At 36.6% G+C, this 26,777-nt stretch overlaps 1 long non-coding RNA gene across 4 annotated transcripts in view; it reads left to right on the top strand.

Moving 5' to 3' along the window:
• The window catches only part of LOC149126935 (uncharacterized), a 251,511-nt gene that overhangs the window by 16,425 nt on the left and 208,309 nt on the right, over window positions 1-26,777 (top strand). For 2 of the 4 annotated variants that reach the window (XR_016232305.1, XR_016232304.1), the window contains exon 2: window positions 2,134-2,161. The exons of 1 other annotated variant lie outside the window; for it this stretch is intronic. This is a non-coding gene — a long non-coding RNA (uncharacterized LOC149126935). Of the gene's footprint in view, window positions 1-2,133; window positions 2,162-25,749; window positions 25,920-26,777 lie in introns of those variants that run through there. One more of the 4 variants, XR_016232306.1, reaches the window with a different exon arrangement.

Raw genomic sequence — 26,777 nt, 5'->3', positions numbered from 1 at the left:
ATTATATTGATACAAAGTACACTGTAATAAGTGAGGGTGCACATTTTAATTCCTAGAGCCACCATTTAAAAATGCAAATAGAGTTAAAAATTCAATTGAAAAAATATTACAAAAACTCCATACAGAAAACAAAACACAGCAGAAAATGAGTAGCAAAAGAATAAGAATCAGAATGGATAGGAAAATTAAATAGCAAGTAGTAGCCTAAAATCTAACTATATTAAGAGCTACATTAGAAGTAAATAGACTACAAATTGCAGTTAAAATATATAGTTTGTTTGGCTTTTTAAAAAACCAAATCCACATTATATACTACTGAAATAAAAAGATACTACTGAATTGAAATCAAGAGGATGAAAGCAGGTATACCATATAAACAGTAAACAAAAGTGATATGGCCATATATCAGACCATGTAAATTTTAAGGCAAAGTTTTATCAGAGATAATGAGGAATATTTTATAATGATTCGGCGTTAATTAACCAGGAAGACATAATTATCTTAAATGTGCATCTACCTAATAAGAAAGCTTCAAAAATATATAATGCAAAAACTCTCAGAAATAAAGGGATAAATCTATAAACATAATTTGAATTTTTAAAAAAATATTTATTTATTTATTTGAAAGAGTGAGAGAGAATGAGAGCTGGAGAGAGAGAAAGAGAAAAAGAGATCTTCCATCTGCTGGTTCACTCCCCTAAGTGGCCTCAATGGCCATGGCTGAGGCAGGGTGGAGCCAGGAGCTCAGAGCTTTATCTGGGTCTCCCTGTGGGCAGCTGGGGCCCAAGTACTTGGGCCATCTTCTGTTCTTCCCAGGCAGGGAGTTGAATTAGCAGCGAGTTGGATTGGAAGTGGAGTGGTTAGCACATGAACTGGCACCTATACAGGATGTTGGTGTTGTAGGTGACAGCTTAACCCCCTTTGGGATATAACCAGCCCCCATAGTTTGAAATTTTAATGTCCTGTGATGGTTAATTTTATGTGCCGACTTGACTGTACCAGTGCATGACTAGATACTTTGTTCAGTATTATTATATTATTTTGTTTCTGTAAGGGTGATCCCAGAAGAGATAACAATTGAATCAGTGGATTGAGTAAAGCAGTTTATACCCTGCTTCCACCCAACTCCTTGTGTGTAGGCAACCCACTAGTTGAGGAGCTGAATACAACAAAAGGCAGAGGAAGTGGACATAAACCATTTGTTCTCCTGAATCTTAGCCCTTCTCAAAGAGACTAGAATGATATTAGCTTTGCTGTCTGCAGCTTGCAAATGCATATCATTGTCATGATTGCATGACTCAATTTCTCATTCTCTGTAGATATATATGCACATGTAAACACACACGCAGTCCACTCAGGCTACACAAAATAATAAACTAAGTAACTTCTAAATAATAGAAATTTATTTTTCCCAGTTCTGGAGGATAAGAAGTCCAAGTTGAGGGTAGATTCAACATCTGGTAAGAGTTGTTTCCCGGTTCAGAAATGGACATCTTTGTACTGTGTGTCCCCATAATGGTGGAAGAAGCAGATTTTTACCATTCAGTAAGATGTCAGCTGTTCGTTTGTCATATATTGCTTTGATCATACTGAGATATGATCCTTCTATACCCATTTTTTAAAAGGTTTTTGTCATAAAGGATGTTGTATTTTATCAAATGTTTTCTCTGTGTTGATTGAGATATCGTATGGTTTTTAATCTTCATTTTGTTTCTGTGATGTGTCACATTTGTAGATTTGCATTTGTTGAAACATCCCTGCATCCCTAGGATAAATTCCACATGATTCTGGTGGATGATTGTTTTCGATGTGCTGTTGGATTTGACTTGCTAGCATTTTCTTGAAGATTTTTATATCTGTGCTCATTAGGGATATTGATCTATTCTGTTTTATTGTTGTCTTTTTCTGATTTTGGAATTAAGGTAATCTTGGCCTCACAAAATGAATTTGGAAGGATCCACTCCCTTTAACTTGTTTTGAATAGTTTAGGAAAAGTTGGGATTAGGTCTTTCTTAAAAGTTTGGTAGAGTTCAGCAGTGATAGTAAAGCCATCTGTTCCTGGGTTTTTATTGTTGTTATTGCCAAGTTATTTTTTACTGATTAAATCTTAGACAAGGTTTTTGGTCTTTTCAGGTTTTCTACTCTTTGGTTCCTAATATTGGTAAGTTATATGTGTCTGAAAATCTATCTATGCCTTGTAGATTTTTCAATTTAATGGTATGTAGCTTTTGTTATCCTTTGCATTTCTGTTAAATCAATTGCAATATCTCTTTTCATCTCTGATTTTATTTATTTGGGTCTTCTTGGGCCAGTGGTTTATAAGCTTTGTATTTTTTTCAAAAATGTACTCTCATTTTCACTGATCTTTTATATAGTTTGTCTGACTTTTATTTTGTTTATCTCTTCTCTAATTTTTATTATTTATTTCCTCCTACTAGTTTTGGGTTTGGTTTGTCATTTTTTTAGGTCCTTGAAATGTATGGTTAGATTATTTATTTAATATCTTTCTAATTTTTTGACGTAGAATTGATATAAACTTTCCTCACTGCTGATTTTGTTGTGTTCCATAGGTTTTGCACTCATTTTGAGGAATTTTTTATTTCCCTTTAGATTTTTTTATGACACACTGTTCATTCAAGAGAATGTTGTTCAGTCTCCATGTGCTTGCATATTTCCCAGAGATTCTTTTCTTGTTAATTTACAGCTCCCATTGTGTCAGAAAAGATATGTGATATGGTTTCAAATTTTTAAAGTTTGTTGAGACTTGATTTATGGCCTGATATATGGTCTATCCTAGAGAATATCCCATGCATTAAAGAAAAGAACATGAACTCTGTAGCTGTTGGATGAAATGTTGTGTAGATATTGATTAGGTCCATTTGGTCTGTATTATAGAATAGCTCTGTTGTTTCTTTGTTGATGTTTTGTCTGGCTGATCTGTAAATTGATAAAAGCGGGGTGTTGAATTTCCCCATTATTATTGTATTGGAGCTTATATATCCCTTTAAATCCCTTAATATGCATTATAAAACTAGGTGTCCTGGCATTGGGTATGTATATATATTTACTGTATTCACAGCTTCTTGTTGAATTGATCCCTTAATATTTACATACTGTCTTTGTCTTTTGTTAACAGCTTTAATCTTACTGAAGTGTTTCTTGTAGGTGGCATTTGGATAGTTTTGTTTTTTTTTTATCCATTCAACTGGAATGTATCTTTCAATTGGAGAACTTCACCAATATACATTCAAGGTTTTCATTGATAAATAATAACTTGGTCCTGCCATTTTCCTGTAAATATTCCTATTGTTTATTTTAAATTCTCCTTTGTTCTTATATTGGGAATTTTCTACCTTCATATTCTTTCTTGATGCTGATTGTCTTTCTTTGTATATGTGTGTAGTGTATCCTTAAGTATCATTAGTAAGACTGGCTAGGTAGTGACAAATTCTTTTAATTTTTGCTTGTCTTGGAAGGTCTTTATTTCACCTTCATTATGAATTAGAGCTTCATTAGGTAAAATATTCTGGGTTGGCAGTTTTTGTTTTCTTCTAGGTCTTAGAATATTTTTCTCTATTATCTCCTGGCCTGTGGGGTTTCTGCCGAGAAGTCTGCCATTAATCTGATGGGAAATACTTTAAATTAATCTGGCATTTCTCTCATAAATTTTAGGATATTTTCTTTTTGTTTTATTTTGAAAGTTTTACTGTAATGTGTCAGGGTAAAAATATTTGCTGATCATGCCCATTTGTAGTTATATATGCTTCCAAGTTATTAGTTGGATATCTATATCTTTCTCCAAGTTGGGGAAGTTTTCTGCATTATTTCACCAAATAGGCTTTCTAAGTGATTCTTTTTATTTTCTTACCTTCAGGAGCTCCTAAGACTCATATATTTGGTCATTTGATGGTATCCCATAAATCTAAACACTGTTTTTGGTCTTTCTAATTTTTCTTCTTTTGCGTGTATGTGTGTGTGTGTGTATGTGTGTGTATCTGACAAATATTTCAACAGACCTGTCTTCTAGATCGGATGTTCTTAATTCTGCCTCACCATCTATTGTAAAGGTTTTATACTGTTTTTTTTTTTAACTTATTGAATACTTCATTTCTATATTTCTGTTTGGTTTTCTTCAATATCTCTGGTGAATTTCTTGTCCATGTCATGTACTGATTTCCTAATTTCATTTGACTGTTTTACTGTGATTTTGTGTAACCTTAAACCGTTCTTTTGATTCCTTTACAGGTTTTCATCCTTGCTCTTCTTCATTGTCTGATATTAATGTATTATTGTGTTCTTTTTGAGGTGTCATATTGCTTTCCTTGTTTATGTTTATTTTGTGCTGATACATTGATTTTTATGCACCTGGATATCACTCGTTTCCATTTCCTATAGTTTTTTTGGTTAATTGATTGAAGACTTTATCCCTGGAAATCTGTCTCTGAGGCTAGTGGGGAGCCTAAGGCTTACTCTGGATTTCCAGGGTCAGGTGCTGGGTGAGGCTGGAGATCTCTGGTTACCATTTTTGTGTTGGGCAAGTGCCCAACATGACAACCAAGTTGGGTGTGGTATAGACCCCTCTGGTTACCGTCAGCAGGGAGAGGGAAAGTTGGAGCTGGCTAGTGTGTTCACAGTCCCAACCCTTCTCTGTCAGGGTGAATCAGCTGCTTCACAGTTAGTGTGAGCCCATGGTGACTGTGCACCTCATACACCTAGGCTTGGGCATCATACTGACCCACTCCGTAGTGTCTCCCTCAAGCCTTCTGTGCGCTCTCTCTGCATCGTGTAGGGAGCTCTGAGTTTCTGCAGCCAGACTGGGTAGGTGCACAGGAATCCAATCACTATGCATGACCCTCTCTGTTGCCTAACCCCAGAACTCCCACTTTCCACCCAGAACTGCACACAGAGTGCAGGTGTCTCTTCTCTTCTGCCCTGTGAGCTGTCCTTGCCCTGGCATGAACTGTCCACTGTTCCCTGACTCAGGATAGTACTTGGCTGCAGCTCCACCTCAGCAAATGGAGTCTTGTGCTTCACTTGGGAGAGAGAAGAGAAGCAATATGGCCTCTCTTCATGGAGCAAAGTAACCACCCAACCCCCTGCCAATTTCCCAGGCTGGATTCAAAGCCAGTGGAGACTGTAGAATTTTCCTTAAGTCACAGGTGCCAGTGGCTGGAGTCACGATAGCCTCTTCTCACCTTGCCCTGGGAAGATGGTGCTTCTCAGCCTATAGCTGGCTGTGCAGATATAGGAGTGGCTGACAGTGATGTGCCTGTCCTCTCTTCTCACTTCATCAATTCTTTGTTCTTTCTTGTCCAATCTCCACTAAAAATTTCTCTCAACCAGTCCCCTGGTAACTTCCTCTAATTTTCTGTTTGCTTTCAGTGGCTGAAGTCAGTATAGCTTCTCAGTATTCATCTATCTTGTATCCAGAAATATTTTCAATTTATGATAGATTTATTGGGATATAACCCCATTATAACTTGAGGATCATCTTTGTGTGTGTGTATCTATGTGTATCTATATGCATGTATTCTAATGTTTCTGTTTCTTTGGAGAATTCTGATCGGTCCATTTCTTTTCTGAATAACTGATAGAATTAGACAAAATATTAATACATATTACAGTATTTCAATATCACTACAAACTAATTTGATCTAGCTGATGTTTATAGAAACCTAAATCCAATAACTACATAATATATATTCTTTACATATGACCCTGCAGTGCTCACCAAAATAGACCATTATTCAAGGTATTAAGACTAGTCTAAACTGATCACTTTGACTAGTAAGATGGCATTGGTACATGCCACCTTGATGGGATTGATTTGGAATCCCCTGGCACGTTTCTAACTCTACCATTGGGGTAAGTCCGAGTGAGCATGTGCTGAACTGTACATCTCCTCCCTCTCTTATTCCCACTCTTATATTTAACAGGCATCACTTTTCAGTTAAATTTAATGCCTAAGAATAATTGTGTGTTAATTAAAAAGTTCAACCAATGGTATTAAGTAGAACAAAAAATACTAAAAGGAATAAAATAGTAAGTTGTTCCTCAACAGTCAGGACAAGGGCTGATCAAGTCATTGTTTCTCATAGGTGCTCAGTTACTTATCACAGATCTGGGAAAACATGATATTTGTCCCTTTGGGACTGGCTTATTTCACTCAGCATGATGTTTTCCAGATTCCTCCATTTTGTTGCAAATGAGTGGATTTCATTTTTTTTTACAGTTGTATTCTGTAGAGTACTTACTGAGATCAATTTTCAGTTAATTTTTATATTTATAAGATTAACCCCATGCCAAGTAGAGAGTTCACCAATCACTATGAAGAGAAAAAGAAGGAACAAAAATAAACATGTGAATTAATGGTAAAACTAGTACTCAAACAGTACTTTATACTTTGTGTATCTGTGTGGTTGCAAACTGTTGAAATCCTTACTTAGTATATATTAAGTTGATCTTTTGTATATAAAGATAATTGAAAATGAATCTTTATGAAGAATAGGATGGGTGAGGGAGTGGGAGTTGGGATGGTTGTGGGTGGGAGGGAGGTTATGGGGAGAAAAACCGCTATAATCCAAAAGTTGTACTTTTGAAATTTATATTTATTAAATAAAATTTAAAAAGAGCAGATATTAAATAAAATATAATTAATTTTAAGATATTATAATAACAATGTAAAATACATACCTATGTTTACTGGAAGTTAAATTGTCTTGTTAATAACCAAGACAGACAGAGGGGACAGAGCACAGATGATTTGATTGACTAGCTTGGTTAAATAATATAAATCCTCTAATGTTCCATGAATAATACCAGGCACATCCTCATTTATTATTTTCCACATCTTTCTAAAATTCAGGTATTAAAATACATTACTTTGGTCTCATGTTTTGATGTCTAAATATGATGACAAATCTCTATTTTAGAGATATTTTAAGTGGGAACATAATCTACTTTGTAGACATAAATAGGGACTGACAATGTTATACTTAAAAGAGTAAGTTTTGAAATCTGTATTTAATCAGTGTCTCAAATGTAAATATTGTAACAGTATTGTTTACTTTCAAAGATATTGTTCAAATGTAGATCAATATACAAGTGACATGTGTGTTTGTGCAGTTGTGTAATTGTTCATTATCTATTAAAGTTCTATGATAATTGGCAAAAAAAAAATGCCTGTAGGAAAGGACCAGCATTTTCCCCACCACATTGTGGATTGATATTCTGTAAAATAAAGTAAAACATAAATTAATAGAAAAATGAAATTCTGAATGTACAGAAAATATATAATCCTGCTTTTTCATTTTAAATCAGATTTTCCTACAAAATGAATCATTCCTTCACATGATATTTACCATATTTTATTTTAAAACATCTGCAACCTTTATGTTTTGTTGAAGTCTTTGAATATTTAACTACCTATACAGATTTAATGTAATTTTATGGGCTATTTTTAGACAACTTATCTCCTATCATTAGTATTGCTTCTAACAAAGTACTCATTCCTTCTCACAGTAATGATAGCACATTGCTTTTCAATTCATATTTGCAACACATTTGAAATTTTTGTTCTTTGACTTTCTACCTACCACCTACATATATCTTTAATATCTGAGTTTCCATCAGTGTTTGCCTAGTGAAATGGAGGCCATCTTGCTTGGGTTTTACATTGTGAGGTCAACAGCTTCCTTAAAGTTCTGTAAGTTGTCCTGGCAACAGTCAAGTACACAGTTTCTCAGAGAGACCTTAGACTGGGGTAATCGTTCACCACTTCCAGGTAATATATTTTGTACATTTTATGGATATTTATGGGACTCTAAATTTCCCTTTAATTGTGAAAGCTAAAGAAGTTGAAGCCAAAAAAAAAAAAAAACCAACAAAAAACCTGAACTATGTACGTTGGTTTTGTTACTGATCATTAATCGGTAACCAAAAAAATGACAAGGATATGAAAATAGTGAATGGATGATTAGAGGTTTGGAAAATAGTGACTTGTTTTATGTATTAAGATATTGGCAAAGTTCTTTCTTGAAGTAAGTTACAAAATAGGGAATATGCCAAATGAATGTATGATTCTGACTCAGGTGACTACCCGGCAAAATTTTGAGATTATCAGTTGTCTTTGTTTAGTTACACATGGAAAATGGGAAGAGACAGAGGAAATGAAAATGGGAATGTCCTGTTTACTAGTATAATTTAGAGGAACTAAGAAGTGAAAAGCTTTCAGGATAAGAAATGGTCTCAGGGTCAGCACTGTGGTGTAGCGGGTAAAGCCGCCGCCTGCAGTGCCGTCATCCCATATGGGTGTGCATTCGAGTCCTAGCTGCTCTGCTTCTGATCCAGCTCTCTGCTATGTCCTGGGAAAGCAGCAGAGGATGGTCCAAGTGCTTGGGCTCCTGGCTCCTGGCTTCGGATTGCCGCATCTCCGGGCATTATGGCCATCTGGGGGTCTCTCTCTCTCTCTCTCTGCCTCTGCTTCTCTGTAACTTTGCCTTTCAAATAAATAAATCTTAAAAAAAAAAAAAGAAATGGTCTCAGTAAAGAGATGTGTGACCTTATGACATTTTGTTAAAATCTCAGAAATATTTTAGTAGACTCTTTCGGCTAAAAGGGAATCAAATAATTGTGAAGGAGGTTGGAGCTGTGGCATAGCGGGTTGGGCATCACATAAAGGCTCCAGTTCAAGTTCCAGCTGCTCCACTTCCTATCTAGTTCCTTGCTAATGGCCTAGGAAAATCAGCTGAAGATGGCCCAAGTTCTTTGGCCCTGCACCGAGGTGGGAGTCCTAATGAAACTCCTGGCTCCTGGTTTCAGCCCAGCTCAGCCCTGGTCGTTGCGGCCATTTGGGGAATGAAGCAGTGGATGGAAGATCTCTCTCTCTCTGCCTACTTCTCTCTGTACTGTGCCTTTAAAATAAATAAAATTTCATGGAAAACTGTAGTTAAAATAAGTTTATACACACAGACATATATATATATATATATATGAATTGTGAAGTTATATCCCACAGTACCATGACATGTGGGATAAGGGAAAATTTTTTTTAAAGATTTTATTTATTTATTTGAGAGGTAGAGTTACAGACAGTGAGAGGGAGAGACAGAAATGTCTTCCTTCCATTGGTTCACTCCTCAAATGGCCACAATAGCTGGAGCGGTGTCCATCCAAAGCCAGGAGCCAGGAGCTTCTTCCTGGTCTCCCATGTGGGTGCAGGGACCCAAAGATTTGGGCCATCTTCTACTGCTTTCCCAGGCCACAGCAGGGAGCTGGATTGGAAGAGGGGCAGCCAATACTAGAACCAGGGCCCATATGGGATGCCAGCGCTGCAGGCAAAGGTTTAACCCACTGCGCTACAGTGAGGGCCCTGGATAAGGGAATTATGGGAGGAGATGAAGTGGTTCTATTTCTTCAATTGTATGACAGTTACATTACTGAACATTATTGATTAAACTTCAATCTCTATATAGAAATGTGATGCTTTTTATTGTCTTAAATTAAATCTTCTCAAACACAAAGGCAGATTATAGAGATGAAAGCTACATTTAGAAGCAACTAAAAATGAAATTTACGTGGCTGAAATTTTCATTGTAAGGATATAATCACAGAAATGGAAAAGAACAAAAATGTATAAATGATTGTAGAATATTCTGAAAGACAGGTTAAGGATATATGACATATTATTGGTTAATGTGAGAAAGGGAAGAGAGTAACTAGAGTAGAAAATAACATATGCAAGAAATCCCCATTCCTCCTTGTCTGCCAAGGGAAAAAATGTTAACATTTTTGTTAATCTATTATGTGGAAGATCTTAATTTTTTTTCTTTAAATTCTTCCAATATTCCCTATGTTCACTTGACATTATCTTCCATAACTAAACATATCCATTCAGGTGCTCTAAACAAAAAGAGCAATTTTCTTCTAAGCAATTTTTAGCCCATTACCTTTGCCAGTTGAATCAAAGTTCAACAAGTTTAAATACAATCATTTTTTTTTTTTACCCTTAAATAGCCTTAGCTGCCTGAAGTCATGGGATTAAACAATACCAGCCTGGTGATTCATTTTATGACTGTAGGTGGCATTCAGTAAATGAGTAAATGTTTACTCTTGATCTGTTGTCCATCTCTGAAAATGTTTGCTTGTGAAAAAATCCTGATTTAAGTACTTTTTTGGTAGGCTTTGTGCTATTATTGTCAATGATGTAAATGTTATAAGATTGTTTTATTCCTTTCTCTTGAAATTGAACAACATGATTTTAAGCTCTTCTGTTCTATTAATTTTCTATCCTCTTGGAAACACTTACCTTTAATCTCCAGGAGAATGTTAGGCAGATTCAATTAAGACTCTGCCTGACAGTTTTTTAGATAGTCACCGGGGGAGTGCTAATTCAGGCACCACCAAAGCAGCTTATCTGAGAGTTGCCAAATAAACTTGAAAATCATATAATGAGTGGTTTTGACATTACAAATAAAATTCAGAGTAGCTGGGATTTTGATTTGCCCTTGGAAATGATGTGGTTTTGAGGAAGGAAAAAAAAATTCTTGAGTTTTTGGAATATGTTATCCCTCTTAGTATTTTTTTTGTTTGTTCTACTTAATACTTTTGGTTGAATACTGTAATCAATACACAATTCTTCTTAAGTGCTGAAACTTAACTGAAAAGTGATCGCTGTTAAATATGAGAGTGGGAATAAGAGAGGGAAGAGATGTGCAATTCGGGACATGCTCAAGCTGATTTACCTCAAACGGTAGAGTTAGAAACAGACCAGGGGATTCGAATTCAATCCCATCGAGGTGGCATGTACCAATGCCATCTCACTAGTCCCAGTGATCAATTTCTGTTCACAATTGATCGTAATGATAGGACTAAGAGTCAAAGGGAGCACATAAACAAGACTAGTGTCTGCAAATACTAGCTGATAGAATAAAAAAGGGAGAGAATGAACCAACATGGGAAGTGAGATACACAGCAGACCCATAGAATGGCAGATGTCCTAAACAGCACTCTGGCCTCATAATCAGCCCTTAAGGCATGCGGATCCGGCTGAAATGCCCATGAGAGTATTTCAGGCATGGAAAGCCAAGACACGCTGGGGGAAAAAAAAACCTAAATGAAAGATCTCCACGAGTGAGATCCCAGTGGAAAGAATGGGTCATCAAAGAAGGAGGTACCTTTCTCTGAAGGGAGGAGAGAACTTCCACTTTGACCATGGCCTTGTCTAAATATGATCAGAGTCAGTGAACTCAGGGGGCTTCCACAGCCTTGGCAGCTCATGACAAGAGCCTAGGGTGATTATTAATGCCATAAACAAGAGTGTCAATTTGTTAAGTCAACAACAGGAGTCACTGTGCACTTACTCCTCATGTAGGATCTTTGTCCTTAGTGTGCTGTACATTGAGATTGAATGCTATAACTAGTACTCAAAGAGTATTTTTCACTTTATGTTTCTGTGTGGGAGCAAACTGTTGAAATCTTTACTTAATGTATGCTAAACTGATCTTCTGTATATAAAGAGAATTGAAAATGAATCTTGATGTGAATGGAAGGGGAGAGGGAGTGGGAAAGGGGAGGGTTGTGGGTGGGAGGGACGTTATCGGGGGGAAGCCATTGAAATCCATATTCTGTACTTTGGAAATTTATATTCATTAAATAAAAGTTTAAAAAAAAAAACAAAAATGTGAAGTAAATCAAGGGGTCTGAATTCTAGGCCTTGTGTGCTCACTTAGCTAATTCTATGGTTGGGTATTTCCAGTTCTTTATTTGTTAAATAATTTATGGGAAGGCTTTGGAGATTAAGCAAGGATATCTTAGAAAAAAGCTTCATGTTAGAAGCAATCCACCTATTTGCATTCAACTATTTGAGTGTCCCAGGAAGAAAAAAGATTTTGAAGAGTTCATAAACTTTCAGGGAGTCTTTCCATGTGTGTTCTCGCAGCTTGTGGGCTAGGAGGAACGGTCCAAAAGGAAGCCCTTTCATCCTTCCAGTGTTTGCTTGTATCAGTTCCCTAGTCTGTTCAGACTGGCACAATAAACATACCACAGAATGGCTTGTAAACAACAGAAATTCAATTTTCATGCTTCTGGAGACCAAGTCCAACTGCCAGCAGATTCAGTGTCTGGTAAGGGCTCACTTCTTGGTTCATAGATGGCGGTATTCCTTCCTGCTGTGCTCACTCATGTTGTAACAGGCCAGGCAACTTGTGAGTGCTCTTTATGAGGATTCCAATCGCCTCAGGAGTGCTGTGCATTTATGAATTAATTACCTCCCAAGGCCTGAACCCCAATTACTATGACACTGGGGACCAGGTTTCAACATATTTATTTAGGAGTTGAGGGCAAAGCAAAAATAATCACTCTATGGCGATCAGACACTTAAGAATTGTCCTGGGTTTCCTGTCTCGTTCACCAGCCCTGTCCTCTATACCATCACGGCACCTCATCAACTGTGCCTCTTAAACATCTCTAGAATCCATTTGACATGCTCCATCTTGACTTCCACTGCCATGCTGAAGTCACAATCATGTCTCACATTCAGTCCCACATTACTCTATTTCATTCTACACATTTTCAGGGTGATTTTAATAAAATAAACTTTGGTCTATGTAACTTTTTACTTTATATCTTTCAAAAAATTGAGCATCCCACCAAGACAAAATTTACGCTTCCCTTTCTTCCTCTTTTCTTGTTCCTGATCTGCTTCTTGCTTCCTTCTGGTTTTCCTTGTCTTTATTTTCCTCCGCTTTTTTTTTTTTTCATTAGGATACCACGTGGGGCAGGTAGTTATAGTGTTGTGAGGGAAACTTATCTAGGAAGGGATCATGAATTATAGAAGTGGGAGAATATTTTACTTTTTTTATAAGCCTTGTTTAGACAGTCAATTTAGATGTCAAATGTTCTATAGATCAGAATATCTGTATCTTTTATTTTTTCAGTAACACTAGAGCCCTAACTGGTCTATGGTACATAAAAGAGTCTGTGATGGTAAATATTTGGTGTCCATTTGACTAAGAAATATCTTGAAACCTGGGAAAGCATAATTTGGGGTGTATCTGTGAGGGTATCTCCAAGTGAGATGAACATTTGAGTCAGAGTGCATTGGATAGGAAGACCTGGCTGCAATGTGGGTGGCCACAGTAATTTGGGAGTTTGGAGAGAAGAAACATAGAAGGCAGGTTGGCTGCTTTCTGAGATCTGAGATTTGCTTATCTCCTGCCTAGGACTTCAGAATCCCTGACTTGCTGGCCTTTGGACTCCGATATTTACACTAGTGGCCACCTTGTTTGCACCCTGCCTTTCAGCTTCAAACTGTTACATTCTCAGATTCCTTGATTCAGAGGCCTTTGAACTTGGATTGAATCATGACACCAGCATTTCAGGGTTGCCAGTCTGCAGATGGCCTCTCATGGGACCCCTCAGCTGCCATACTTGCTCAATCACATGAGAATAATACTCTAATAAATCCTGTTTCGTGTATCTATATACATATACCTATATACATGTATATACGTATACATATATATACATATATACATATACACACACATATATATATATATATATATATATACCTATATACATATTCTGTCTCTATAGAACGGTGTTTCAAATTACAGAGCAGAGTCACATCATAAAAATACTAACAATACTGATCTAATCAAAACAGAAGTATCATGGACCTGCATATTATTTATGAAAAAATATTCTGGGCTTAGGAATTTCTGTCTGACCTTTTAGGAAGCTAAATTCTTATAAGTACTGCTTAGAACTTAAAAGAGCTTATCTGAATTATTTCTTATAGTGGAGAAATGACTTAACGAATTAGTACAGATTGTGATTGATGTTTCCAAGAAATTTCGCAACATTTTTGGGCAGTATAGTACAAAGTTTCAACATCAAGGCCAAGAGTTTCTTATGCTTAACAAAGCTCTCTCTCCCCCTTTCTTTTAATTTTAGCATATTTCCTTTCATTATTTCTTTGTTCAAGATGAAGAACAAGTTGGTTGAATTTTTATTCACTATGATTCTTGTCATTAAATTTCCCCATAGGTTTTTCTTTTCGGACCAAACTTTCCCAGTGCTTTTACTTATTCTCCAAATAAGTTTTTTTCTCATTGTATTATCCTTTGTTTTTGTTGTTCTTGACTAGTCCCTCTCAAATTACTTCATAATCATTTTAGACTACAAGCACTGGACATAATATTCTATTGGGTCATACCATTGCCAAAAAAGAAAGTGGAAGGTTGCTTCCTGACTCTTCACATTGGTCTACTGTTAATAAATACTGGTATCCTACTACCCCCACCCTTCCTCCAACAACATTATCTTCAGGAGCATTTGTTTAGTGTCTATGTACAGGGCCAGCTTGCAAAATAATAAAATAAAAAACTCAAATGCTCATCTGCTACCACCAGATACTTGGTAGTGATTGACAAATAGTGTTAGGAGCCAGAAGGATCTAAACTTGGAAGACTGTGAACTCAACATTAAGATTTTCTCAGTGGAAGTTGGAGAGTAGGAGTCTAAGAGGCTGTTTATATCTAAACTTGCTGGAAATAAATGTAAGAACAGAGCAGTACATCAAAGAAAGGTTTATTTAGCAGCAAGTCTTTGGTTATAAACAGGAAAAATCAGTCAATTCATTGTGAATAGATGAAATGCACATAGATTTGTCAGTGTTAAACTTGAAGAGTCTTGTGTGGTTCAGAGTGGCTCAGTGTACTCCTTCTGTTTTATTGCAAGATTTTGTTGAGGCTTGATTTCCTTTTCTCTGGGTGACACTACCCTAGTCCATGGCTATTTATCTTTCCTTCAAGTCTCATCAGCTTGCTCTTCTCTTTTTTTGTCTCTAAAGACAAAAATACAAGCTCCCTCTGTTTTAGGATGTAGTCACCTTTATTGAAAGGAAATGGGAAGATTTTTTAAAAAGGTGAGAAAGGGATATAGTTTACAAAAAGTGGCCATGGAGATGACAACTACATACTACGAAATATGTTTAGCCTCAGCTTCTCTTCCTGGTATCAGGGATTCTAAACTCTTGAATATTTCTAACAGTACTCTTAGAAGTAGTCAAGGCCAGGTCATCTAATAAAATTAAAGCAATGGTAAATTCTAGGGCCAAGTGAAAATCTATACATGTGTCTGTGATAAATCCAATCAAATTTACTCTGTTCATTACGTTTTTTGGTCTTATCATTTTCTTAGCATTTCTCAATCTCTATTCTGATCTTTGATACTGTAAAGACATCATTTTAGAAATTCCCTTTTCCAAAATTTGTGGGTCATTTGGGATTCAGAAAAGATCTTCTGAAAATTGTATGTTCTGACTTTTGATTGAAATTATAGATTGTAATTTTGAGTATTTACCTGAGAGAACTCTCATTTATCAAATAAGGATGAGATAATTTTAAAAGAGAAATGAGCTAGGAATCAAGACTATAAAACTTATGAAAATAGAAAACCTGTTATCATAAATAACTCACTAATAGGAAGTTATTTTTCCTTTTGTTTTCCAAATATTAACAGACTGAGTCAATTGACATTTATATTTGCATTTAGAAAAAATATTCTTACATTTCCATACATAGGGCAGTATGGATGTTATTTTAAAATGGTAGCTTAAATTAAAAAGGAGATTTAATGTTTTAGCAAATATACTCAGTGTAATTATATTTAGAATTTTCAGGAAATTAAAATATAATTGCCGCCCTTTAAGAAAGATTAGTCTCTCTGCTATAAAATATTATTTAAAACTTCAGCAGTATTGGCCCTGATACCATCTTGGGTGAACATTGAGGAGATGACAGGAGAAAGGATTATTATGCTGTCATTGGTGGGGAAGCTTGTCCTGTGTTCAGCTATGTGGGAGAGTGTAAGTACAACTCTGACCTTCAAGATGACTTTGATAGAGCCTTGCAGGTAATTCTTCATTTACTCTTGTGCTCAGATATACAAAATGCCCTGTGGTTATACTGGCCTTCTTTAAGCAGAGAAATTTTACCATCTTGTAACTAGATGAAGAGATGCTGAAACTGGAGGAGACATTAGAAAGTAGCTAATTCAAATGATTCTTTTATATGTAAGGCCAGTTAAAAATAAAAACAAAAGAAGGCAAATTATTTTTTTAAGGTTCCACAATAAAACAGTAGAGAACTAGGAATGAAACTGGTCTACTGATATCTAATCTGTTGATATCTAGTCAGTGGTTAACTTTCCTGTACCACCTAACACAAATGTTACACTCCTGTTTATGTTGTGACAAGAATGTGCATGGGGAATGAATGTAATGTCAATAATATTGAATAATACAGTATTTACATTGGCAACTGATTTTTCAACATAAATATCACCTCTGAAAGTCTTTTTTACATTGTATTTCACCATAATGATCACTCCCTAGAGTGTGGCTCTGCCAAGATTTACATGAAATTTAGTCTTTTTTCCCCTTGTACTACTACAATATTGCTTAATGTTAGTAACTATTATGTTATTTATTTTTATTTATTTTAAGAGTTGTTTATTTATTTGAAAGGCACAGTTACAGAGAGAGGGACAAACAGAGAGGAAGAGATCTTCCATCTGGTGGTTCACTCCCCAAGTGACTGCAAAAGCTGGGGCTGAACTAGGCCAAATCTAGGAGCCTGGAACAACATCAAGGTCTTTCAAATGGGTTGCCAGGGGCCCAAGCACTTAAGCTGCCATCTGCTGCTTTCCCAGGACATTGGCAGGAAGTTGGATGGGATGTGGAATAACTGGGTCTCGAACTAGTACCCATGTTGGATGCCAGTGTTGCAGCAGCTGCTTAACTTGCTATGCCAAAATGCTGGCCCTGTTAATATAATAATTATTTTATGTAATATATTAATAGCCACATGCAGTATTATCATTATCAACCATTATTAGTAGTAATATTGGCTAATGTTAATAATTATTATCAGGTATTGTCAATATGCATAATTTATTTTCTTGAAAGGAATCTAGCGTCAAAAATGTGTGGGCCTTGTATCTGCTTTAGACCTGCCATAATTTTAATCAAAAGAGTATGCAATTTCCAGAATATCTGGACAATGTTAGATTTTGAAACAATGCAAAATGTATTCAGATGGGACATATCAAAAAAAGCTACACAAGCAAATTGAAAAAATGTGTCTTACTACTCTAAAATTTAAAAAGGTAATTACCTTAAATTGAAATTATCTGCCATCAATTTTGCTTACCGAAGATCTTATAGTCATTCTGTACAACCTTATGGTTGGGAAAATATGTATTTCTAGCCTATTGGTAGAAAGCTTCCAACCAAGGCCCCTTGCCTTTCCCCAAGGCATACCCCAGACCTCTCATTGTTTAAAGCAAACAAAGGTTTAGTGCCTGGCAACAAGGGTCTTCCCAAGACCTTGCTCATCAAGCTCCACTGGTGTCTAAGCTTACTGGATTCAGAATGTTTTGGATGAAGTGACAAATGCCTGAATTTTTCTGAGTAAAAGTTGAACCTAATTGTTGAAAAATATTTTAGTTTCTCAGTGTGACTTGTTTTGTTTCTCATTTAAGGTTGATAGATTAGATGATGGATTAAATAGCTCTTCAAACACCAATATGCCCAACCAGCAATGCTTAAGACTCTAGTGTCTCTCTGGCCAAGTTAAAAAATCATTTTAAAATCCCGGGAAGACACTGTCAGTTCTCTTCTCAGCTTTTCTGAGAGAGTTTGAAACTCCTCACTGCTTGTTGTTCTGAAAGTTTCCTTGGCATCCCAGGATCCACCATGTTCTGGTTTCCTTTGCCATCTGATTTTTCTCAGTCTTCTTCACCAGATCCTCCTATTCTGTGATCTCTTCAATCTTGGTGTTTCTCAGAATCCCTTCTTAGTCTTTTCCTTTCCTTATGGGATAATGAACTTTTATCTCTTTCCATAAATTAGCCCATATATACACACTGACGACTCCCTAACCTCTATCCCATCTTATCTTTCTGAGTTATCTTCTTCTATATTTTCCTCATTCCCTATTCCGTTTCCCAAATGTGAAGGAGTTTCTTTCCATATCCCTCACATCCAATTAGTCTTCAAGAGATAATGATGTTTTTATCACTTATGGAAATACTTTATTTCTAAATATCATTGACACTATATTAGCCCTCCCTGTATATTCTTTATTTTTTTCCCTGCTGGGCTTCTCACTGGGATTAGTTCAAATATTCATCTTTCATGTTTCCTTTCTTTTATTTTTTCAATAATCTTCAAAGTAGACTACAATATATTTGCTTATTTCTATCTCCTTTATAAGACAGTGAGCTTCTGGCATGCAAAGACTATGGCAGTGTTATCCTCATATTCTTAATACTTCACATAGTAGGGGCTCCAAAAATGCTTGTTGATCAAACAATATGATGTATTGGTTTTGTGTTTTCCATCTGGGAAATCCTTTTGCCTCTGTGCCTTTGTATTAGACTTCAGTGTTACTGTACTCTGTTCTCTTAACTGCCTCTTAAATTTTTAAAATTTATCCGGCTGAAAAGCCCATGAGAGTATTTCAGGCATGGAAAGCCAAGACACTCTGGGGAAAAAAAAAAAAAACCTAAATGAAAGATCTCCCCGAGTGAGATCCCAGTGGAAAGAACGGGTCATCAAAGAAGGAGGTACCTTTCTCTGAACGGAGGAGAGAACTTCCACTATGACCTCATTTAAATAAGATCAAAGTCAGTGAACTCAGGGGGCTTCCATAGCCTTGGCAGCTTATGACAAGAGCCTAGGTTGATTACTGATGCCATAAACAAGAGTGTCAATTTGTTAAGTCAACAACAGGAGTCACTGTGCACTTACTCCTCATGTAGGATCTTTGTCCTTAGTGTGCTGTACATTGAGATTTAATGCTATAACTAGTACTCAAACAGTATTTTTCACTTTCTGTTTCTATGTGGGAGCAAACTGTTGAAATCTTTACTTAATGTATGCTAAACTGATCTTCTGTATATAAAGAGAAACGAAAATGAATCTTGATGTGAATGGAAGGGGAGAGGGAGTGGGAAAGGGGAGGGTTGTGGGTGGGAGGGACGTTATGGGGGGAAGCCATTGTAATCCATATTCTGTACTTTGGAAATTTATATTCATTAAATAAAAGTTTAAAAAAATAAAATTTATATAAATGGAAATTTATTTCATATATACTTTTTTAAAGATTTATTTATTTGTTTAAAAGAGTTATGCAGAGAGAGAGAGAGAGAGAGGTCTTCGATTCACTAGTTCACTCCCCAAATGGCCACAATGGCCAGAGCTGGCCAATCCGAAGCCAGGAGCCAAGAGGTCTTCCAGGTCTCCCAGGTGGGTGCAGGGCCCCAAGGACTTGGACCATCTTCCACTGCTTTCCCAGGCCATAGCAGAGAGCTGGATCAGAAGTGGAGCAGCCAGGACTCGAAACGGCACCCAATTGGGATGCAGGCATTGCAGGTGGCAGCTTTATATATATATATATATATATATATATATATACACACACACACATATATATGTGTGTATATATATACACACACACACATATATATATGCAATTTTAAGAACATAATGATACTTCCCAACCTACCCACCCTCCTTCCTTCCCTTGCTCCCACTTTCCCTCCTCCTTCCATTCTTATTTTTCTTTTAATTTTTGCAGTGGCATACTTTCAATTTACTTTATAATTACAAGCTAAACCTTCCACTAAATAAAGAGTAAATAAAGCTCATGATTTTTGAAGTGCCAGTTGCTTGTAGGCCTATCAGTTCAACCAGTGCTACCTAAAACCAAGTTTGGTTTGCAGTGAGCATCTTGTTGTAAATGACCAGCTTTGAAAGGTTCCACTGGGAATGTAATCAATCTCTGTGAGTAGGGACATCTTGCTCTGTTGCTTTCCAGGAAGCCGCCAGATGGTTCACAGAAAAGCATCCTTATTTAAAAATCTTTTCAGGGTGTCCTGGGAAAATATTGTGGGCAGGCATTCAAACAAGTTCAGAAAGGAAAGCAGTGGCTAGGGGGAGGATATCATTTAACTTACCTATCCCCAGCTGGTATTTTTGCTGCTTCTGAGGAAGAGAAGTCTGATTTACTGACTCACTGCAGTTCTGAACTCTGGTTGTTAATCCTTAAGAGCCATTTCCCATGAGCAGGCCATAGACTAATCTTTTTAATAAAGCCTTTAAAATATTTTTCAGAGCTGGGATTATATTGTTAATATGGTTTTGTGAAAGAAAGACTAGTGGATGAAACAGATTGTTCTCAAATATAAACAAACCTTGAAGGAGAAATGCTCAGTATATGAGAGGTCCTAAAAAGAATGGACAACAGTGAATGGACTTATTAGGAAAAGAAAGGGTCTATTTTTTGCTTCCCTAAGCTTTTTATTGTTTCTTCTTCAGTCTTTAATGTGACCACATCAAAAGAACTTGGGATGTTATAAAGAACTGGAAACAAGGCAAATTCAATTTCATGAACAGAAGTTTCTAGGAAATTTTCTGGTCCTGGCTAGATCAAACCACACAAATAAAATTCAGGGTCTTCCAAACTTGGGGTTGGATAAACCCAGGTGTCAATGAGTGAATATCCAGAAACATATTTTCAAGGGTGTAAGAAAGCAAAATTATATTTTCCCTGTATTTTCCTCAACAATGTGGAATCAAGAACATTTTTTCTTTCCCAAAGATGTAACCTTAATTTAAGTTCTGCTATTTGCATTTTAGCGCAAATAAATACATAAAGAGGCTATTTTTCCTTATGTATGGAACTTCATTCTCTAATGTGAAGAATTATAGTTGTAATCAATTCTACTTCATTTTGCCAGATGAGAGAACAGGTCTTAACGCACTTACAGTCTTGATCAGAAAGACAATTTTATCATGAGCTGTAGGCAGCTTTGGGCAGTGGTTCTGGATGTAGATTCTCTTGGGTTCTCCTCCAGGCATCTGGTGCAGATGGGCAAGCTGACCCCGAGGATGCGTCTGTGCTATCTGGGCGGGTGGCTCTCTGGCCATCTGTGAGTAATTATGTGCAATATCAATACCTGGGAATGGGGAGCTAGTTTATTGCCAGATGTGACCATAAAAAGAAACTTTCAGAAAAGCTGGTGAGAAGCCAGCTAGCTGATGAAGTGACAGTCTTTTCCCTGGAATACAAAAAGCTCTGAGAAAATAAGTTATGGAATCACAAATATAGTGAGTAGTTAATACATTTAATGAGAATTATTGTGAAGTAACAACCTTCACAGAAAGGGGATCAACCATTTCTCCCCAAAATTGATTGAAAATATTTTTTCTCATTCATTCTTTTATTCAAGTTGCATGTAGTAGAGTCTCCACTCCAGCCATCCTGGGCTATTTGCTAAACATATCATGTCCCAGATTTAAGGTAGTTAAAACCCTCCTAATCTGCTAATCTTCTTGTCAGATAGAATTTTCTGGCATTCACATAGAAAAAATCTTGGCTTCTGACTTTGGCCTGGCACAGCATTGGCTGTTGTGGGTATTTAGGAAGTGAGCTAGCAGGTGGAAGATTCTCTTTCTCTCCCTCCCTCTCTCCCTCTTCCTTTCATCCAGTGGAAGGTAGGCTGACCTTCTGCTCTGTCTTTCCTCTGCCCCTGCTGTCATTTCACCTGCTTATGACTCTGCTTTGATGTTCTGAGGAAAACACAAGAAAAAGAAAGGAATTTGGCTGAAATGAAATCACTTTGTATTTAATCTGTTAATGGCTTTTATTCTCCCATCAATAGAAACAACTTGCCAAAAAATCATAAACATGCATAGTTATGGGAAAATGTATTCAAAGTGCATAATCACACCCTGGTATATGCCTTTGACTGTGAAAGTATTTAATCAAGGAACTTGTTAAATCAGAGATTATATAAATTAGCATAACATTCATGTTTTGAAATTCCTTCAAGACAGAAAAACTACCTCAGAGGCTGAAGTGAGATGAAAATATTGTCTTTATGTAGCAAATCCGTCTCACTCAGAGAATGCTTCATATATGTGTTTCACATTTACACATGAAAGACTTGAAAAAAGACATTAAACCTGCTTTAACAGAATAGAAGAAAATGAAAATACAGAAATCATACATAAAATGAATCCATGCACACAGTTGGACATAGACTCAAGTGTACACACACACACACACATACACACATAAATATATATACACCACACATGAACATGCCCAAATGAGAGAATTAATTTATTTTTGTTTAAAAAACAAGGAAGTCAACAATTTAGGTTAGGGAAAGACTTCAGTGGTGTCACATGTGGCTGTGCTGTTAAAAAGAATGGTTTTCTTTCTTTAGAATACGTCAATACATCTATTTGTGGGTAGTGTTGTCTTTTGTGTAGGAATTGGTTTTAGTTTATTTCAATGTTTATTTTAAAAAGACTTGTTTAGAATTTTTTTCCCCCAATAGATTGAGGTTTACCTTTCAAATAAAGAATTCTTGGTTTGATTAATGAATGCCCATAAACAACACCTAATTATCACTTCACTTTGTGATCTGACTAAAGTAATCACTGTTGACTATCAATTTGTATATCTTAGATAACTTCTGGTTTGCTTGATCTTTTTTTTTTTTTATTTTCTTGGTCTGTTTTGATTAAGTTAACCAGATAGTTTCCCAGCCTTTTTTCATATGAGCCATGGGCATTACAGATGTGTTAGGGCAGCAATTGCTGTTTCCCCTTATCCTGCATAACCCCTTCCTCTGTTATATGGAAACAAAGTAGAAGCCAAGAACATCTGGAAACGATCAGTAAACAGCAGTTTGGAAATTTCTGCTTCGTTTAGACTTAACATACTTTAGAAAAAACTATTGACAGAATAATTAAATTGACATTTTAATTTCATCTGGAAAATTCATCTACTTGTTATCTCTAAAACCATTAATTTCTCATTTACTTCATCCTTGTTGTAATTTGGCAATAATTGCACAGAGCTCTCCTCCCATCCTCAAAACATACACATCTGGTCTCCTGTCATAAAACTTTTCTTCCTAAAACTTGGGATGGAGAATACTGTCACTCTCCACAAATCTCCAAAGGATGCCAATGTTGTGTTCAGAAAAAAAAGAAACAAGCTCACTGATTTCTAATTCAACATTCACCATATGCTGGAATCCATCTGGCTACACCTCTGACTCCTGTCTTCACACAACGTATACTCCAGTCACATCTTTCCAATATTACTATTAACAATGCTTTTGCTGTTTTTCCTTTCTCTACACCTTCTCCCTCTTCCTCCTTCTACTATTATTTTGATTTTTCTGATGGAGTATTCAGTCTTTAAATACCACCTTTGTTGTTCTTTTCCATTACAATTGATTGCTAGCTACTTTGAGCATCTGCAGCACCTTGTCCATTCTCTTATAATGTGTTTGTTTTAATTATTGTCCTGGATGATTTCACATCACTTTCTTTTGTTTGGTTGTGAGGGTTTTGAGCACAGGGTCCACATCTCACTGACCATTGTATCACACAAGACCTACCTTAGTGAGTCTGCACCAGGAAGAACACAGTAAATGTTAGTAAAGAAAAAATTGAATATGAGCAAGATATCTCAAATTTAAAATTACAGAATTATTTTATTGAGTGACAGATCTATTAATGGCTATCAAGAGAGGCTAAATTAAAAAAAATGAGACTTGTTTTGATAATAGAAAACTGAGCTGAATGAATTATCATTCTGATGCACTATGGAAATTACTATGTTCTTATGTGTACCACTATTAAATATAATTTTGTAAATACTTTAATATTTTCTATAATTCATTTCTATATATCCAGGGTCATATTTCAGTCTCAGACTTGATAAATGGAGAGATGGCACTCAAGGTCTCAGGCAAATACAGTTAGGACTTGAACTCTTGTGTCTAATATTGAATAAAATTTAGGAAGTCTCGGTGAAGGTTTTCTTTAATCCTGGTGATGATTATAAAAACAAAGTTAAAAATTGTGGGTGCAGTAGGTATCACTGAGAAAAAAGAAAGGGTTATGCAAAAGATAGGTTGTAAGGAACAGGAAGAAAGAAAAAATATATCTCCTAATATTCCTTCAGGTTTAAATGGTTCTCAGTTGTCCTGTCTGGATGGCAACTGATTGAGTTCTTCCTTGTTTAGCTTTTCTTTCTCTGGTCACTTTGACCACAGCAAAAAGTATGAAACACACGATTTATAACCCAGAAGTACAGAGCAGAGTGTAACCTCGGAATTGGTTGCTTCGCCCATTGCTTGTTTTTTCATGCATCCACAGCACCAGAATTGCCTCCCAGGTTTCCCCATCATCGTTTGTAGAGTCAAGATAATTCACTCCATGGAGAGAGGGGAAGAAGCTCAAGCAGGGCTGTTCCTTAGGCACTAGGGTCCTTTTTAACAGCATCTTAGAAGGATTCTTGTCTGGGCTTCTGTTGATATAAAAAGTCCCCCCCGCCACCACCAAATTTTTGCTTTCAATCATGGTAGGACTTATTTTCCTCTCAACTTCTTTATGTGATCCACAGATGTTTATAGCTTATTTTGGTTAAGGTAGTTTTCTTTCTCTGACTATTGGCATATTTAGGCTAAGGAACTGAGCTAAGAAATTACTAGTGTCATGCACTTGTTAATGCAAGTGAGTCAGTGACTCAAATCTATTCCAGGAAAATCATGCACTTAAAAAGGCTTTGTTTTCTAGAAACCCTATAATATTTTCTCCTTTCTGAGGAAACTTAATCATGGATTTAGTGTTTCTATTTTCACTTTTTTCTAGAAGCTTGGTTTTTCTTATGAAAACAGGGATTCTAGAATTTACCTCAGGTTGTAAAATTTCCTGAAATGAATGACCCCAGTAAGTTCCACTGTGTTCTTCAAAATGCCTACTACCTATGTAAAGGCTTTTCCTGCTAACTGTGAATATATCTCTCCTCTTCACAGTAGATACATAGTTGGAAGTTGGGGAAAGGTTAAGCATAAAGAATTACCAAGATAGTCTACACACTTTCTGTAGCTAAAGTCTTGCCCCAAGCAGTTTCTGGCATATTTCTATTGGTGCATTATCGTCAATCCATATACTCAAGACATATTTGTTATGTGCTTACTATATGCCCCCAAATGTCCCTTTCCATAAAAGACAATATCATTACAGCAGAACCAATACCTACTTTGTTGCTAGACACATATTAGTCACTTAATCATGTACCTTAATATACAGGCTCCTCCAGAACCCATGAGTGGATCCCTTTCTGTATTAAAAACAGTGTTTTACCCTGCATGATTGTAGGAATTGTGTGGGAAGTTTCCACTGACTCCAGTGCAATATTAAGAACCATTCATTGCTCTATTCCTGCTTCATGAGGCCACTCTGCTTTTCGCTTAGGTCTATGGGGACTCTCTAAAGCTTTGGTGATTTTGTGTCCTCAGTTAGGGGAGGTGATACAGGCTCCTTCTCTAAACGCCTGTCAACTGTCCACAGTTTTGTCCCGTCAGTTTCCTCTGCTACTAACAGCCAGGGGCTTTTCCATATTCCCAGTCATCATGCTTTGTCTTATGCTTAGTATGTCTTTTCCCAACAGCCCGTATCCCCTTCCTCTGCTGCATTGTTTAGAATTCAGACACACAGCACAGAGTCTTTTCTTGGCATCTGGGTTCTTCATCTTTTGTAGGAAAGTGCCTGGAATTGATGAGCTTATCCTGAACTCTGAGAGGCAGAAAATTATTTGACCTTAAACTTCCCCCTTTTAACTGGATTTCCCCTAATTACTTCTTCTTTAGACTGACTCCTGCTGTGTGCCAGAAGTCTTCTCTCACCAGCACAGTGTACTGCAGTCTCTGACGCTCTAGTCCCAGTGCCAGTGTGGTTTCCAGGAACTGGCCTTCAGGACTGGTACAAGCAAGGCCCGCTTTCAAGCACTGCAACTTGCCTCCCTGTTGCCTGTACTTGAGGTGAGACTAGGTGCTCTTGAGGCCCACACGTGTGTTAGGATCTCAGCACTGAGGGATGTCCACTGACCCGCATGCTCCTGGTCTGTTTCATTGCACTGTCTAGTTTTTCTTCTCCTATATCTCTTGTTATTGTTTGGATTTCCTCGTTCATTTGCCAGGACTCCCTTCTGCTTCTTGGATCACTAGTGTCAGCTCCATCTATCAATGATCACATTTGGATCCTATATCTTTTTTCCCTTAATTTTTTTGTTTTTACATTTTCAGTTTTTAACAAATCCAATATAGTTCATAGATTCAGCTTTAAGAATAGAATGAAATTCCCTTCCTCCCTCACTCTCTCTACCTCTTTCCTTCCTCTCCTCTCCCTTTTCTTTCATTTTTTTAGATTTTGAGATAACATATTTTAAATTTACATTACAGTAAAGAGGCTTAATGCTTTACCAAATGAGAAGTTTAACAAGTAAAAAGCAAAAAGACTCTAGTTTATTGGAATATAGATAATGGCTATATATAATAGTTGAATAGAAAAATGACCATTTCACCCATATATAGTAAAAAAGAGTTACATAGAGAGAAGGAGAGACAGAGATCTCCTGTCTGCTGGTTCACTCCCCAAATGACAACAACAGCTGGACCTGGGCCAGACCAAATCCAGAAACCTGGAACTCCAGCCAAGTCTCCTAAATTGATAGCAGGGGCCCAAGCACATGGGCCATCTTCCACTAATTTCCCAGACCTATTAGGGAGCTGTATTGGAAATAGAGCAGCTGGGTCTAGAACCAGTGCTCATATCGGATGCTAGCATTATAGGCAGTGGCTTAATTTTCTGCACCACCACACCAGACCCTGGATCTTGT

Source organism: Oryctolagus cuniculus, chromosome 4 (genome assembly GCF_051225735.1).
Source record: "Oryctolagus cuniculus isolate XC-2025 breed Fujian yellow rabbit chromosome 4, ASM5122573v1, whole genome shotgun sequence".
Lineage (NCBI taxonomy): Eukaryota > Metazoa > Chordata > Mammalia > Lagomorpha > Leporidae > Oryctolagus > Oryctolagus cuniculus.
The sequence above is the reverse complement of the archived record's forward strand: the minus strand, read 5'-3'. Positions and strand labels throughout refer to the sequence as shown.